Here is a 17,841-nt window from a genome sequence, read left to right on the forward strand (position 1 = left end):
AATATAGTCGAATTCGGCCTCTATGTATGAACTTCGCCCTCTATATAGTAAATACCATTAAATTTAGTCTAAATCCAATCGTTTTTGCCGTATTTTGTTAAGTTTCCGTTTTTCAAATTTAGATCGCCGTCTTCGCCTGAGCACGCGGCTGGGAAACTACTCCTCCCCACGCCAAATTTACGTCCAATCCGGACGTAAATTTCCCCGGATTTCGGCGTGGGGAGGGCAAACGAGTGGAGATGCTCTTACAAGACGCACCATGCAAAAAAAAGGTTTCTCTCTTTTTATTTGCTATACTAAAGGTTTCTCTCTTTCAGGTTGAGATACTCATCAGTTTTTGACGGAAAATATTGTTTTAAATAAAAATACATTGCAAAGGTATATATATATAAAGGGAACTTTTTCCGAAACACAGTACAGACATAGACGCTTACACATACGTACATACACTCACTTCTATAAACGCACGCATGCACATCCTGCCCCTCCGACAAACCGAGTCCAAGAATTGATCTGGCGGGCCTTGAGATTGACGAAATCACCACGGGCGTCTTGTTATCGACAGGAACATCGCCTCCGAATATTCTACTTTTAAATGAGACATCAAAGTATTAAATCTGAATTTTAACTTTAGTGGGTTAGGGGTTCCACAACGAAAATAATAGCGCGCTACGGTGCTAAGCCCGCTATTAGCGGCGCTATTTGACGTTACGTCATAGCGACGCTAAATTTTTTGTAAAAAAAAATCGAGCCCACTACCTATTTCGGCCCATGAGACACCAAAACCCTATTTCTAACCTAGACACGCACCCAGGTTGGCACCCCCTCGTCTACTCCAGCAACGGCCGGCTGCCTCTTGCTACCGAGCCACCGCCTCTTGCTAATCCGCCTCATCTTGCCAGTTGCCACAGTGCCAAGTATCGATTCGACGCATCTTTTTCTAGGTGTTAGAGGACTTCAGAAGTTTTCATTGTTTGGTGTTGCTGCTTGCCGGTAGGCTCTTGGCTGGTTTGGCCCGCGAGAACTAGTGAAGAGGAAGATTTCATCGGGAGCTACTCAGCTATGGATCTTTGTTGTAGTTAGTAGTTACTAAATGGAGTGAATATGTGCATAGAAATAATTCCTGAGAGCAAATAACATTGACATGAAGCTCTAGTATATTTGTTATTTTTTTTATTTTTTTGCGAAACGCTACTTTGTAAAATAGTGCGCTATTAGCAAGTTATAGCGTGCATAGCGTAGACGCTTACACATACGTACATACACTCACTTCTATAAACGCACGCATGCACATCCTGCCCCTCCGACAAACCGAGTCCAAGAATTGATCTGGCGGGCCTTGAGATTGACGAAATCACCACGGGCGTCTTGTTATCGACAGGAACATCGCCTCCGAATATTCTACTTTTAAATTAGACATCAAAGTATTAAATCTGAATTTTAACTTTAGTGGGTTAGGGGTTCAACAACGAAAATAATAGCGCGCTACGATGCTAAGCCCGCTATTAGCGGCGCTATTTGACGTTACGTCATAGCGACGCTAAATTTTTTGTAAAAAAAAGCGAGCCCACTACCTATTTCGGCCCACGAGACACCAAAATCCTATTTCTAACCTAGACACGCACCCAGGTTGGCACCCCCCTCGTCTACTCCAGCAACGGCCGGCTGCCTCTTGCTGCCGAGCCACCGCCTCTTGCCAATCCGCCTCATCTTGCCAGTTGTCACAGTGCCAAGTATCGATTCGACACATCTTTTTCTAGGTGTTAGAGGACTTCAGAAGTTTTCATTGCTTGGTGTTGCTGCTTGCCGGTAGGCTCTTGGCTGGTTTGGCCCGCGAGAACTAGTGAAGAGGAAGATTTCATCGGGAGCTACTCAGCTATGGATCTTTGTTGTAGTTAGTAGTTACTAAGTGGAGTGAATATGTGCATAGAAATAATTCCTGAGAGCAAATAACATTGACATGAAACTCTAGTATATTTGTTATTTTTTTTATTTTTTTGCGAAACGCTACTTTGTAAAATAGTGCGCTATTAGCAAGTTATAGCGTGCATAGCGTAGACGCTTACACATACGTACATACACTCACTTCTATAAACGCACGCATGCACATCCTGCCCCTCCGACAAACCGAGTCCAAGAATTGATCTGGCGGGCCTTGAGATTGACGAAATCACCACGGGCATCTTGTTATCGACAGGAACATCGCCTCCGAATATTCTACTTTTAAATTAGACATCTTTACTATTAAATGGGAGTTGGTCGTTTGACACTCAACGCACTTTGGTGATCGTCATTAAAACAATCCGGACCGTCCAATTTAATCTTACGGCCTCTGATCACTTTCAAGGTAAATCGCTCCTCCATCTTACCTTATTACCACTAAATCACCTATTAAATCCGAATCAATACAAATCTCTACTTACCTAAACAAAGTTGTGCTCCATCCCTCATCCAATTGGGTCAATCAGTACAACCCACCCCAGGAGCCACGCACATACATACCTGCGACACCCCACCATCGAGCCTGAGTTCCATCTAGATGCGATCGCCGCCACCTCCCCAAGCCACTGTCGATCCAGCGTCTAGGCCAGCGAGGAAACACCTCTACCAGCGCCGGGCGACCGGTGAAGCAGCGCAACACCACAAGCACCGGCTGCTCCTCGACGCGGCAGCCGCACTACTCAAGGGAAAGCATGAGCCGGCAGCCGGCGACGGGAATTTAGGTGATGGCCTGGATGGATGTTCTTCATTCATTTCTTCTTGTAGGGTTTTCCTGGATGCATGGGGATGGAGATCAGGGTGGTTCTTCGATAGGGATTTGTGTATCTTTGATATTGTACTTCTTTTATTCTTGATCTGATCCTGTATAGATGACAATTCCAACTTTTGGTCACGCGCAAAGATATTCTGGATGACGTTCTTCATAAGGGCATTTTGCTTATGGTAAGATCCGTTTTTTAGGTACACAAGTTCATGCACAGTCCTACCTTTTATGTTCTGGATCTTGTTCTTGATCGACCAAGCCCAGGGAATACGTTGCAGGATTCCAATTGGCTGAATTTATTTATCCAAGTTCTTCCCCTTCTCCACTCCCGTCTGCTTCTATTTTTTCCAAGCCAAACACGGCAGATGATAACAGATTAAATGTCGGATCTCTATTTTCCATTTTTTTTGTTTGCTCATGAAATGAACACCCTGAATATTGAGTAAGATCGTGGATGGATTTCTAGATGATCTTTGTCCAATTAACTAATAAGTAACTGCAGATATGTGCTATAGCAGGTGTGCACACTACCAAATGAGCTGATGCATGTGAGCCTGATGTTGGAGTGAGATTTTTCATTGCTTGCACTTTCCCGATGAAGCAAAGGTACAATTTCAGGGTTGTCATTGGTAAAGCAATTTGATGTTCTCCTTTGGACAATATAATTGTTTGTGGATTGAACTCCCAATATAGGAAAATACGAGTCAGCTTATCAATTATTAGTTTCAAGGACCCGTGTCTAATTTAGTTGTTATTTTTTCTAAAAGTTTGATCTTACCAAGTGTGGAAGTTCTAGGCAAACTAAAGTATATATGAGAATGGGTACAATGAGTTATTAATCCTCTAAAAAAGTTAATTTCTTTGTTCACTAATATAAGATGGTGCAACCATTGTATGGGCATAGGAGATGTATCTTTGATTCTTACCACTTCAGCGAATTGGAGTAAACTATAGAATATGTATATGTATAATTGATAATGCTTGTGTTGCTGGCAAATTTTTTATTCTTTGCATAAATCTTCTCTGGTTGATTTTTTGATTTGATTTCGCACATATCGATATAATCTCTGCTCAGATTCAGTTTACTCATGTTGTTCTCTCACATGTGTAACTACAAATGTTATGAATTTCAGCTCTGTGAAGTGTTGTAGATTACTGTAGGGTAGTATAGATTTTGGGAAGTATTCTAACTATATCTTCTTCTGAAGATCGAAGATCCTTTGACATTTCTTGACTACTGGTCTGATGGAAAATCAGTGTTGAGGAGCACAATTCCTGGTTGATACAAAAGATATTTACAAAGTTTAACATTTTTTGCCTTCCACACATATTCATGCTTTTGCGATTCATTTGCACGTATGTACCTATCATAACATGTTTATATCTCTGATTTCTCTTCAAGATTTTATATGCAGAGTTATTTATTTGCCATTGTATTATCTTGGGGTTCTTACTCTCGTCAATTATTAGGTGAAAGAAAAACATCTCACTTAGATGGGCTCCACGGAAGACTAGGCCGAGCTACTGCTGGAGCAGAGAAAATGATTAGGGGCTATTACTGGAGCACAGAAAATGGGTAGGTCGATGCACATCTATAAGAATATTTCTTCGAATAGGGAAATTTTTTGCACCATACATAATCGATAATTTCAAAGAAACCGAACATTTGCTAGCAATTTATGATATTTATGCATGCCAGAAATGCATGCCACATAAGGATCATGTTCCTCTCTTTGTATATACCACTTGTAAAATGTTTATGAGGATAACATCATATACGAAAAGGAGGACCAACTTGTATACAGTGGTGGCCTGACAGGTATCTCGAATATATTTGATATGACAATATGCAGTTAAGTTTGATACTTTGTTGGAAGAATGTTATAGACTAACTAGAAATTACATTGTCAGAAATTCAATTCGGCTCCCGGGTGCGTATGCTCCCTCTACCAACAAAACATATTTCGAAGTGTGGAAAATTTTTGACCAAAAATTCTACATGTATATCTCCATAATATATGTGTATGCGTCAAGTTTCACAACAAAATAATATTTTTTGTGGCCTATGTAAAAAAGAGAAAACTTATCCTGTGAAAAGCATTGTTTTTAGCACTGAATTTTGTCTTTTTTACACACGTCACATGATAAGTTCATTTTTTATGAAACAACTTTGTCAGCGCGTAGCACATGAAGACGTACGTGCGAATTTTTTGTTTCAATTTTTTTGAAATTTAAAATATGTGTAAGAAGCATTTCAAAATATAGGGAGCATATGCTCCCATGTTCCAAAACATCACTCCGATTGTTGTTGCATTGTCTATGTCTATACTCTATATGCACGGAAGAATTTCTTGCTTGAGAACCGAAGTGGTATACAACATAATGGCGAATGCATTTACAGCGGAAGCAAAATTCTATGCACCTGGAAGGCCTCCGTGGAGTGATGGACTCGCTCTGTGTGGAAGGACAAAGAGAAGCTGGTCTCGAGCAGTGGCACCAAAGCAAAGGGAGGCCACAGGTAAGGTGGTGGAGAAGGATGCGATGAATCTGTGGTTGCTCTTGCGGCGCCAGAAAGAGGATGCGGTTTGGGTTGTTAATAATTTAAAAGTACGACGGTCATTTAAGAAGTGGTCTATGCAGCAGTTAACACTCCAAAGACTGAATTGTCTGAGATATTTGTGCAAATTTAGATTGAGTTGTCTACATAACCAGATAGGAACCAACTCAATTGGTTGTCAGATTAAAAAAGTACAATACCAATATCTTTTTATTAATTTTATGTGTAGACAACACAACTTATTTGTGAGTGATTTTATTACATTATCTATATGCAAATTGTTTGTGGACGAATTTAGTCCCTCGTAGAGCTTTTTGTTTCGTGACGGAAATTCATGTGGCGGTCCACTTGCTCTTGTTGTTTGTAAAGGTAAGTATCTATTCAATTGAATCTCTATATACTTTTTGAATTATAGTTTTCTTTTTATGAAATGTCTAACTTCATGATATTGGAGTACATAATGGATTTAGAGCAAGCTGGATCATGCAGCTTACTGTCGTACACATAGCTAGCCAATGATGGATTTCACTCTTAGATGATGAAATCCATAATAGTCGTATTTAGCACATCATTATATTGGTGTTACATATTTTTCCATGAATATTTTCTAATAAAAATATAGTTGCTTTTGAATATTTATTTTTGGTAGCAATACACGAACATTCAACTAGACCACGGGTTGGTACTTCAGAAAGTCCATACAGGTGAATATCTCTAAAAATGTTTTATTAACATTTCTTTACTATTTAGCATAAGGATAAGGCATTCATCTAGACGAATATCTGGTTAGTTTATATTTACATTATTCTCTCATGGAATGGTAAAGAAGTGGTAAATCCAATATGCATGATGGGTATTCTACGGTGAAAGTTTGCCACGTGAATTATATATGCTAATGACAAGTATAGTTATGTAGGATGTTTACGGGATGAGGAAGATTTTTTGGTAGGCTTGCTCAAGTACCATGAATATAAAGCTGAAGAATATATCTCTAGCATTGTACAACAATATCTATGGAGCATCAAGGAGTACATATTTTTTAATGAAAAATAGTGTGTTGAGTGCTTATTTTATATTTAAACGATGTCAAATATGTTGGTAATATTTTTTTACTTAAAACGAGGTAGAATTTTATGGATTTTTAGAATATCGTGTGACACTCTTTTTCATATACATGAGTTTTGGCATCTATTATATTAACATACCGTGAAGAAAAATAGGGTCCGTAGCAACGCACGGGCATTCAACTAGTCAAAGTATTAAATCTGAATTTTAACTTTAGTGGGTTAGGGGTTCAACAACGAAAATAATAGCGCGCTACGATGCTAAGCCCGCTATTAGCGGCGCTATTTGACGTTACGTCATAACGACGCTAAATTTTTTGTAAAAAAAAAAGCGAGCCCACTACCTATTTCGGCCCACGAGACACCAAAACCCTATTTCTAACCTAGACACGCACCCAGGTTGGCACCCCCCTCGTCTACTCCAGCAACGGCCGGCTGCCTCTTGCTGCCGAGCCACCGCCTCTTGCTAATCTGCCTCATCTTGCCAGTTGTCACAGTGCCAAGTATCGATTCGACACATCTTTTTCTAGGTGTTAGAGGACTTCAGAAGTTTTCATTGCTTGGTGTTGCTGCTTGCCGGTAGGCTCTTGGCTGGTTTGGCCCGCGAGAACTAATGAAGAGGAAGATTTCATCGGGAGCTACTCAGCTATGGATCTTTGTTGTAGTTAGTAGTTACTAAATGGAGTGAATATGTGCATAGAAATAATTCCTGAGAGCAAATAACATTGACATGAAACTCTAGTATATTTGTTATTTTTTGTATTTTTTTGCGAAGCGCTACTTTGTAAAATAGTGCGCTATTAGCAAGTTATAGCGTGCATAGCGTATTTTGGAAGGCCGCACTATTTTTTTCCTTGGTTCCACTGCCTTCTTAACCATCCAATCACAGGTTACTTCCCATATCTATAAAGGATCTATTTACTATGAATTTAGTGTTATACTAGATGTTCATGTTAATCAAAAAAAATCGACTCCCTAAGATTGCAAAAGGTTGGATGAGCTTTTAATTAGTATACTCGTTCCGTTCCATATTAATTAAAGTTTTAGCTTTGCCATAAGTCAATATTTAAATGTTAAACCAAATTTACAAAAACTTTCTTTATCAACTCTATAAATCAAATTAGTTTCATTATCTATCACAAAATATATTTCATGCTATATATTTCATGTTGTACTCCCTCTGTCCAACATTATAAATGTTGTTACAAGCAATATAGGAGTATATTGGGTATAATGACGTCTTATATTATGAGACCAAGGGAGTAAATATTAACACATTTCACTTCATCTATCTCTTCAATCAAACACATCCCGTTTAGATAACCCCATCCGCCTAACCTAGAGACAGCGTCAAATCCCACATATATGTCCATAGCCTAACGAATGGTCATTTGTGCACTAGAAACACACTCACTGACAAGGTATTAACTTGTCAATGCCTACAAGTAGTAGACTAGGGTTTCGTGTAATGTAGAGGGCAAGTAGATCTCGAAGGTTATCAGCCGAAAAGTACTCGACGAAATAAAACTAGGGTTTGCTCAACAATGATTCGATGATCTTTCTCGTCCCTCGACCTCCCCTTATATATGAGGCGGAGCCGAGGGATTCGTATTGTACAAGTTACAGAGTTCGGGGAGGTTTCTAACTCGTCCCGCAAGATTACATACAACACTTCTTATTACAACTCTAGCTTTTCTTAACAACATCTTTGGGCTTCCGAGTCTTCTTATTCTTCGGGTATTGGGCCTTCAGTAAACCCCAGGTACTATCTCTGGCAGGCCCATTGGGGATGCCTATGTCAGTAGCCCCCGAGATTTTGCTTGAATCGTAGAGTCAGGGAAAATCTCCCCTGTTTTATTTTTACTCAACAACTTTAACTTGTCTATATTTTTCACATGAATTTCTATACTTGTGCAGGGATAACGGTAGTTGGGGCTAGTTCATCTGACGGATCAGGTACTAGTTAACTGCTCTAGTGGCAATCCGCAAAAACCTACTTCAAGATCACGTCCCTGGACATGATCTCGGTGATACTGGTGTAAACTTCGACAGGTGCCGCTTAAGGTCTTACCATTCTGGCAAGTCCCAGTCATTTTTATCGAGTCCACAGCGCGTCCGCTGGGATATTTCTTCACATCTGTTGATGTGGAAAAAAGTAGCAGAGCGCAGTCTTTGGCGATGCCACGCCACACAGAACGGATCTGGGGTCTTACCTTCGCAATGTTTTGCGGCATTCAGAATTCGCAACTTTTGGCGTTCTGAGAATATATTGTCGAGTGCTTATTCGGCTGTTGGAATAGCACCTTTTCTCGAGTCAATTTCTGACTTATATTGTTCTCCCGATGGGAGTATATGTAGAGTTATCTTTATAACTCGAAATATGCTCCTTCTTCTTTTTCTTTCCTTCTTTCTCTTTTTTCTTCTTGATAATTTTCATCGGGCACGCGAACAGCGTTCCCGATGGGAGTAGCCCCCGAGGCTACAACCAAGGACTTGTGCTTGGTTGTAGGCTCAACATTCTAGTGCACCTTGTCGCTATATTGTCATTCTTGTCGATATTTTCTTCTTTTTATCTCTCGGGTGCGCGAACAGCGCTCCCGATGGGAGTAGCCCCCGAGGCTATGAACAAAAGCTTGCATTTGATCATAGGCTCCCGCAATTTCTATATTGTCATACCCGCAATTTACTTTTTTCGAAGTAGCCCCCGAGCATTTGGGCAAAAACTTGTATTTGATCAAAGGCTCCCGAAATATTCAATAACTTCTTCTGTCGCCAATCTTCTTTTATTTTTCTTGTCGACATTTTCTCCCTTGGCCAAAGTTACTTTGCTGCTGTTAATAGTCGTAATTTTTCTGCCTTGTGGGTCCTCTGTTTTCACCACGTTGACTCGTCGTGCAAGTGGGGGACACACGTTCTCCGCTTTTCCTGGCGCACGTACCATAACTCCTCAATGTTAAAATACTTTTTTACCCTTGCTTCCACGTGGCTTATCATCTGCGACGCATTTTTTGATCCAATGGTCCGCCGTTTCGCCGCACCCCTATATAAGATCTCCTTCTTCCTCCTCGGACACCTCCGCTCGCGCCGTTGCTGTACTCTCCTCCGCAAATCCTCCTGCACTTCCCCAATTCTCCAAGCTTTGCATTCCCGCGCCATTGTGAATGCCTCCGCGCCGCTTGACCAGGCACAACACACCAGAATCCTCCATGGCCGCTGCGGATCTGGGAGCTTCGGAGTGGGAAAGATCCAAGCTTTCCACTCAGGACATCAACCTCCTTAAGAAGCTAGGGCTCAACAAGAAGCCCGACTCACTGCGCTTTCCTCATGAAGAGAGCTACCCAACCCCTCCAATGGGGTACCGGGTAAGTTTCATTGACCATCTCATCCGCGGACTTTCCGCTCCCATTCATCCTTTCCTTCGCGGACTGCTTTTTGTATATGGTCTGCAACTTCACCACTTGACCCCCAATTCTATCCTCCATATTTCCATCTTCATCACCCTCTGCGAAGCCTTCCTCGGCGTCCAGCCTAACTGGGCGCTATGGAAGCGCATTTTCTTTTGTCGCCGCAATGGCTCTCCCAACGTCGCCTACAATATAGGCGGCGTTGTAATTTCTGTTCACCCCACTGTCGACTACTTCGACGTCAAGCTTCCTGATTCAGTTCAAGGATGGCGCAAGAAGTGGCTGTACATTCAGGAAGAAAACGACGGATGTGCTGAGGACAATATCCCTCCTTTTGATGGTGCCGAGAGAATTCTTCGCCGCCGCTCCTGGGACGCAGAGGCTACCGAAGAAGAAAGGATTGCGACTGAGGCCCTGATGACTCGCATCCACGAGTTGCAAAATACTCGTGGCCAAGAATTATCAGGCATCCAAATCACAGCCTATTTTCTAAGGACCAGAGTGCAGCCTCTCCAAGCTCGCAAACGCCCTCTCTGGAAATATTCTGGCGACACGGACTCTGATCGGTTGTCGACGGATTTAGAGGTCAAGGATTTGGAAAAGCTTGTCCGAAAAATCTCGTCTCTCAGCAAAAAAGATCCTGTCCCTTCTTCTTGCCGCGTGAAACCATTCAGTGCCACCAATCCACTTCCCAAGGTTAGCTTCTTTACTTGGTTTACTATTGTTTTGTTGACTTTATATTTTTTTAACATCCTCCTCTGCTTTTTCCTTTTATAGAACCATCCAAACCTCGTCTCGCTTCCTCCCCTTCCTGAAGGTGGAGAAGTCGAGGAAAGGGCTGTTTTCACCGATGACATCCAAGACGCCCCCTCTTCTGTAAATGACCCCGTGGATTCTCAAAAATCTGCGGGTTCCTCTGAAAAGGAAGCTGCCTCCGAGGATACTACGTCGGCGCAATCTCCTCCTCCTGCTGTTTCTCCAAGGAACAAAAGGAAAAGGACTGACGCCGAAGATTCCGGCACTTCCAAAGCCGAAGACGTTGATCCTTCACGTCAAAAGGCAGCTTATGATCCATACCTTTCATCCCTCATCAGCTCGTAAGTTTTTATTTTCCCTTATCTTTGTACTCGAAGTTTTGTTTGTCTGTCTTGCTTTTTATGCTGTCGTCTTTTTATTTACAGTGATGATGAGGAAGAACCACCAACTCTTGACGTGGCTGCTCGAACGAGCTCGTCGCGTACTTTAGTTGTTTCGGAGACGCCAGCTGAAGGAGAGAAATCTTCGCCTCCTCTCCTGAATGTTGACGCTCCCACTCCACCTTCAAGCCCTCTTGTCCCTTCACCAAAAAGGACAAGAGTAGAAACGATCGTGGAGCCTACCCTTGAATTGGGTAGCTCCTCCAATTCTCTTTTGGATGACGTAAGTTCTAAATTTGCTCATCTATATTCCCTCTTGATTCTCGCTGCAATATCTTTAATTTTTTCCCCGTATCGACGTTTTCCTTTCCTTTTTCTTTCTTTGACAGCCTATGGTCAAAGAACTTCTTCGAATCGGTGCCCAATTTGTCGGGTATCGTGAGTATGCTAGCAAGACTGAAGGTAGTACTTTTTTTTATGACACCTCATTTTTCCTCGATTTCCTGTTCCTGCTTTGTTTGTGCTTTTTAACGACTTCTTGACTATTGTGGCAGAAAAACTTGCTGAAGCCAACAAGCTTGCCGACGCTCTTGCTCAGAAGCTAGAGCAGAGTGAAATGGCTCGCAAGAAGGCTGATCTTGATGCTAGCCGAGCTAAAGCAGAGGCTGAGGAGGCCATAGCCAAAGCTTCTGGTGTCGAAGATCTACAGAAGAGGCTGGCTGATGCCGAAGCTGCTTTAAATGAACACAAGGCCTCCCAAGCTGCTCGCGAAAAGGCAATCACCAAGCGCTTACTCGCGCAGAATCGGCGCTTTATCGGTAATTTTACCGTAACCTTCTATATTTTTCTTTTTTATGATTAATTTTTCCTTCCTGCTGTCAACCAACATTTGTTGTCCTCGGCAGCCAAGACGCATCAAGAATTTGAGCTTGAAGATCCCGATAATGATCCTCTCCTAGACGCTCTTTCTATCCTGGAGTTCCACGGAACTGAAGCTCGCGAGGGCATAGAACATGCTGACGCGGGTTTCTCGAAGTTGTTCCCTTACTTCTTCCCCAGGAAAGAGGAACCCAAAATGTTTCTTGCTCTTGCCAAAGAATTTGATTCATCGGAAGATCTTGGACTGAAGATGCGCCAGGAGAATATGAAGGTTGCTGTCGAGAGCACTGTTGCCTTGGTCGCGGACAGCCAACAAACTGTTGACTGGACGAAAGTTGGCGCCACCGAGCAAATAGAACAAACGAAATGGCGTTCGTTGATCAAGGCAGCCAAGCCCAATGCGAAGAAAATCCTGGCTTATCTCGGGATCAAGCCAGCTCCGACTCCCAGCTCATCAAGGCCGGAGGTCTAGTCGAAAGCTTCTTCTTTTATTTTTTCTTTATTATTTTGATGCTGTCGCCGAAGTAGCTTTTTGGTGACACCTATCTCACTAGCTCCACCTGTAATGCCTTGTAAATATGATGAACAATCAATGAAAATCCTGTCTTTCCTGTTGATTGATGTCGACTCTCTGTTAACTTTCAGTTGGTGTTTGATAACTATACTCCGTCTCCTGCTCCTCTCGATGTTTTGCCTTCTCCTTCTTGCTTGAGGAAAAATCTTGCTGATGCTGAACCTGTCGAAGGTTCCTTGTCGCAAGAATTGGATGATCTTCGGCAGCAGCTTCAGTATGCGAAGAGACAAACGCTTGTGATGATGGAGCAGTCTCGCAAAGCATTAGAAGCCGAGAAAACTGCACTTCAACAAGCTCAAGAAGCCTTGGATGCTAAAGAGACCGCCCTTGCTGAAGTTGGAAAAGCGACCGCTCGAGAAAATCTTATGCTGGAGTTGATGAATGAGGCCAGCGCAGATATGTCGGGTATGTTTGCTGCCACTCTTTAGATGTTCACGACGCCTTCTGTCCTTTCGCCATTTCTTCTGTCTTTAAAGCTCGTACACTGTTTCTTTGATAGGTTCCTTTCTTGACTCTGCTTCTGAAGAGGAAAGGGTAAATGCTAGGACTAACCTCCTTGTTAACCTTTCCCTTGACCATGGTTCTTTGTTCTGGGCTACCCCAGAACGGACCCGACAAATTGTCAGGTTTCAGGACCGCGCTTCCCAGATTCGCGACTTCTTGGACTTCTGCACTAGGACCTTGTCTCTTGTTTACAAGACGATGTTTCCTCGCAACGAAGCACCTGATACACTTCTCGGTTTGATGGAGAAATTTCGAGATGCTCCCAAAATCCATGGATTTGTTCGGGCACAACTTTCTGCTGGCGCTAGATTTGCTATGATGATGATCAAGATCTGCCATCCCAAATTTGACATGAGCCAAATTGTTTCCAAGTGTTTGGCCAAGATGGCGAAGAAGAAAAGGGACGTCGGAAAAATTGATGATCATGTGACTCCCGTTGCCGAAGATATGATGGATGAGCTTCTTCGGATGGACTCCGAATTCTTCGTTAAGGGCAGCTATGCTGAACATAGTACTCGCTCTTCAAATCGACTGAACATAGATAACATACTAGGTCGTCATTAATTTTTTCCTTGATTTTTTTCTCAGAATTCTTGTGTGTATTGAGATCACTTTCTATATTGTATAGCGAATAAACTGTTCTTTCTTCGTTGATACTTCAAGTATCTTGGTGTTGACTTTATTTATTGTATGCGCGAGGTTTTTAAACCAAAGCGTCGAAGTGATGAGCATGCCATATTTGCGGGTGTTAGCCCCCGTGCCTTTTTTGATTGCTATTTTTGTCTTCGTTTATTTCGCGAGGTATTTTATACCAAGGCGAAAAAATTGTGGAGAACGTTTATTTCGCGAGGTATTTTATACCAAGGCGAGATTTTGTCAGGAATATTCTTTGCAAGTCTGAGGCGTGAGCCCCCGAGCCTGCTGAGGAAATGCATGTCTCAACTATCTTTGCTATATTGCAGCACCGCGAGTCCGCGAGTCATCCTCAGGACGTACTTTAATTTGTCGCCTTCAGGTGATATCAGTATCACGCCTGCACCAGCTCCTTCCAATCTCTTGGACCCGTCGAAGTTCATGGTCCAAGTTCTCGATAAATCTGGTGGTCCTGTATTTTGCAGCTCCATCCACTCTGCGATGAAGTATGGTAAGATCTGTGATTTGATTGCTTTTCTTTTTTCATACGTGATGTCCCGAGGGGAAAGTTCTATTCCCCAAAGGGAGACACGACCTGTAGCTTCTGGATTGTTGAGTATGTTTGACAAAGGAGCCTCATTGACCACTATGATCGGATGTGCCGAAAAATAGTGTCGCAATTTTCGTGCGGTTGTGAACACTCCATATGCTAGCTTTTGGTACTGAGGGTACCTCTGTTTTGAAGGCGATAAAACTTCGCTAACGAAGTATACTGGCCTTTGTACTCCATGGAGTTTTCCTTCTTCCTCCCTTTCGACGACAAGTACCGTGCTTACCACCTGGGGTGTGGCCGCGATATAGAGCAACAGCGGCTCCTTCTCCTTTGGCGCCACCAAGATTGGTGGTGTCGAGATTTTGCGCTTAAGATCCTCAAAAGCTCTGTCCGCTTCTTCGTTCCACTGGAACTTGTCTCCCTGTTTGATCAAGGCGTAAAATGGTAACGCCTTTTCTCCTAGCCTGGCGACGATACGCTTAAAGTCGCGACTCGCCCTGGTCACCGTCGTACTTCTTTTAATTTTGTCGGCTTCCTCATCGTTACGATGGCCTGTATTTTCTCAGGGTTTGCTTCAATCCCTCTTGCTGATACTAGGAACCCAAGAAGTTCCCCTGCAGGAACACCGAAAGAGCACTTTGTCGGGTTCAGCTTAAGGCAAAACTTGTCGAGGTTGTCGAAAGTTTCCTTCAGGTCCTCAATTAGGGTGTCGCCTTTTTTGGATGTTATGACGACATCGTCAATGTATACTTGTACATTTTTTCCTATTTGCTCTGCTAGGCACTTCTGCATCATCCGCTGGTACGTTGCTCCTGCGTTTTTCAACCCGAAGGGCATTGTTCGATAGCAGAACACGCCATAAGGGGTGATGAACGCTGTTTTCACTTCGTCATCTTCTTTCAATCGAATCTGGTTATAACCAGAATAAGCATCCAGGAAGGAAAGACGTTCGCATCCTGCCGTGGAGTCGATGATTTGATCGATCCTTGGGAGGGGAAAGTGATCCTTTGGACAATGTTTATTGAGACACGTGAAGTCGACGCACATGCGAAGGACCTTCGTGTTTTTCTTCGGCACCAACACTGGGTTAGCTACCCATGTGGCCTCTGTATGTATTTCTTTGATAAAACCTGCTTCTCTGAGTCTGTTGATTTCTGACAGCATAGCCTTGCGGTTTGGTTCCAAAAAACGTCGCAAAGGTTGTCTGATTGGTTTCGCGATTGGATCCAAGTGTAGGTGGTGCTCGGCAAGTTCCCTGGGTACTCCTGGCATGTCAGCTGGACACCATGCGAAGATTTTCCAGTGCTCACGGAGGAACTCGACGAGCGCGCTTTCCTATGCGAGGTCCATGTTATTTGCGATGGACGTCGTTTTCTTCGGGTCTGTTGGGTGGATCTGTACTTCCTTGGAATCCTTTGCTGTGTTGAAGGTTGAGTCGTTGCTGGGCCTCCCTACATCTGGTAGTACGTCGTAGTCTGTCGTGAGCTTGGACTCCATGTACTCTGCCTGCATCCCGAAGGTTTCTGATAGTCGATGGAAATCCTTATCGCATTTATCGGCAAGCGAAAAGCTTCCTTTGATCGTGATTGGCCCCTTTGGTCCAGGCATCCTCCACAACAGGTATGTGTAGTGTGGTACTGCCATGAATCTAGCGTACGCTGGGCGTCCCAACAGAGCATGGTACTGTGATGGGAAATCCACGACTTCGAACTCCAACCTCTCGATCCTGTAGTTTTCTCGGGTGCCAAACTGAACGTCGAGGTTGATCTTCCCCAATGGGTAACTTGGCTTGTCTGGTGTGATGCCGTGAAAACGTGTATCCGTTGGCTTGAGGTTTGCCAAGGATATGTTCATCTTCCTTAATGTATCTGCATACATAAGGTTTAGACTGCTTCCTCCGTCGATAAAAACTCGAGACACGTCGAATCCACGCAATTCTGCGAGGCGAGAATAAGTCTTGGCTGCCACAGTCGAGGAACTTGCTGGGGTGATCCGCAATTGTGAAACCGATGTCCCGTCCCCGACCAATTGAGATACTCGATCGTTGGTGGAGGCATCTTCTTCTGCCATGAACACCTGTCGCGAGATTACCTTCTGAGCTCTATTGGATGGTCTTCCTTTCTGAATCATCGAGACCGCTCCATGTGAGTTGGGATCGACATATGGTGGTGGTGCTGGTGCTGCCGCAATTCTGAGCTGGTGCCGATTTTCTTCCGTAATTGCGGGAGGAGGTGGTAGGTGGATCTCACTCCTGGGTCCTTGGGGGTTTCGACTTGCTGCCTGAGCGTGGGCTTGCGCGGCAACCCTCATCATTGCTTGAAAATTTTGACAGTCCTTCTGTAGATGTCCTGACTGCCTTACCCCATTGTTGTCGACGAAAAAGTGCATCTGGCATGGGCCGTTCATCATATCCTCAGGGGTCACAAAGGGCCTCCTAGGTCCATTGTTTGGTCTGCTATTTCGTGAATCATCTCTGTTGTCGCTTCGCTGCTCGTTGCTTCGTTGATAATTATCTCTATTGCCTCCTCCAGCGCCTGACCGAAACCCAGCCGAAATTTGGCCAGGTGGATCATAACTCGAGAATCGAGAAAATCTTCGCCTGCCTTGATAGTTTCGGCTGCGGTCATCCTCTGGTGACCTGTGTCGCTTGTTGTGCACAGCGTCTTCACCATCTGCCCACTTGTTTGCTATCTCCATCAATGCTGACACTGTTCTTGGGTTAGTTCTTCCCAGATCCTCCACGAAATCTCCTCGCCGGACTCCTGCAACGAACGCATCTATGGCTCTCTCGTCAGATATGTTTTCTGCCGAGTTTTTGATAATATTCCATCTTTGGATATACTTCCTCATTGATTCATCATGTTTTTGTCGACATGATCTCAATTCCTCGAGTGTTGCAGGCTTTTTGCAAGTAGACCGAAAGTTTTTGATGAATATCTCCTCGAAATCAGTCCAGTTGTCGATGGAGCCTACTGGGAGCTTCTTTATCCAAGATCTTGCGGCTCCACTCAAGTGCACCTGAATGCTCTGCATTGCCGTCGCCCTTGTACCGCCGATTAGCTTTACTGTCTCGAGGTAATCTACCAACCAATCCTCGGGATCCTGCAGTCCGTCGAATTTTTTGAAATTGTCGGGTAGCTTAAACCCTGAGGGTACCCGAGTTTTTCGGATCCTTCTGGTAAAGCATGGTAACCCGCACATATCCTCCTCAGCTAAGTCTGGAGAGTGTCGATGTTCCCTTCTCTGTTGTCGTGCCCTGTCTACCCTTGCCTGGGTTTCTGCGTCCCTTGCGTCGCCTGTTCTCTCGGGAGCTGCTGCTACAACCGCAGGTCGTGGACTATTTTGCCTTGCTGATCCTTCGGGAGGCGTTGATGCAAACGCTGTTCCCATGGCTCCAACACCTGCCATGGCCATGTTGTACAGTGCTTCCCTTGGATCTCCAGGAGGTGGCCTGGAGGCGAGGATATAGGCTTGTGTCGCCATGTACCCAGCTTCCGGTGTTTTGGGGATAATGTTTCCTCTTGTGTCTATCGACATAAAGGACATGTCGAGGTTTTGAACTAGATTCTCTCTTTCTGCTTCAGGTATGTTTTGCAACCTTGACCTTGCCCTGTTCCGAGCTTCTCTGTGACTATCTCCCGAAGTTCCTGAATGCCGACTGAGGTCTGCCCTTCGCCTGCTTGACGCAGAGGCTGCCTCCCTTCTTTTGTTCAGAGCCTCTGTTTGTTTTTCTAATTCTCTTCCAGCTCGAGCAAGTCTGTATTGGTATGCTT

At 43.8% G+C, this 17,841-nt stretch overlaps 1 long non-coding RNA gene across 3 annotated transcripts; it reads left to right on the plus strand.

Annotated features, from left to right (window-relative positions):
- The first annotated feature begins 2,287 nt into the window (after positions 1 to 2,287).
- LOC127316839 (uncharacterized) lies at positions 2,288 to 5,582 on the plus strand. Of its 3 annotated transcripts, none has more exons than XR_007860672.2 (4): positions 2,288 to 2,943; positions 3,267 to 3,370; positions 4,235 to 4,340; positions 5,166 to 5,582. It is a non-coding gene; the product is annotated as an uncharacterized lncRNA (long non-coding RNA). The 3 variants fall into 3 exon arrangements; XR_007860671.2 differs by having other exon boundaries at positions 2,297 to 2,943; positions 3,280 to 3,370; XR_007860670.2 differs by having other exon boundaries at positions 2,316 to 3,370.
- The last annotated feature ends 12,259 nt before the right edge of the window (positions 5,583 to 17,841 follow it).

This window comes from Lolium perenne, chromosome 7 (assembly GCF_019359855.2).
Source record: "Lolium perenne isolate Kyuss_39 chromosome 7, Kyuss_2.0, whole genome shotgun sequence".
In the NCBI taxonomy this organism is placed as follows: domain Eukaryota; kingdom Viridiplantae; phylum Streptophyta; class Magnoliopsida; order Poales; family Poaceae; genus Lolium; species Lolium perenne.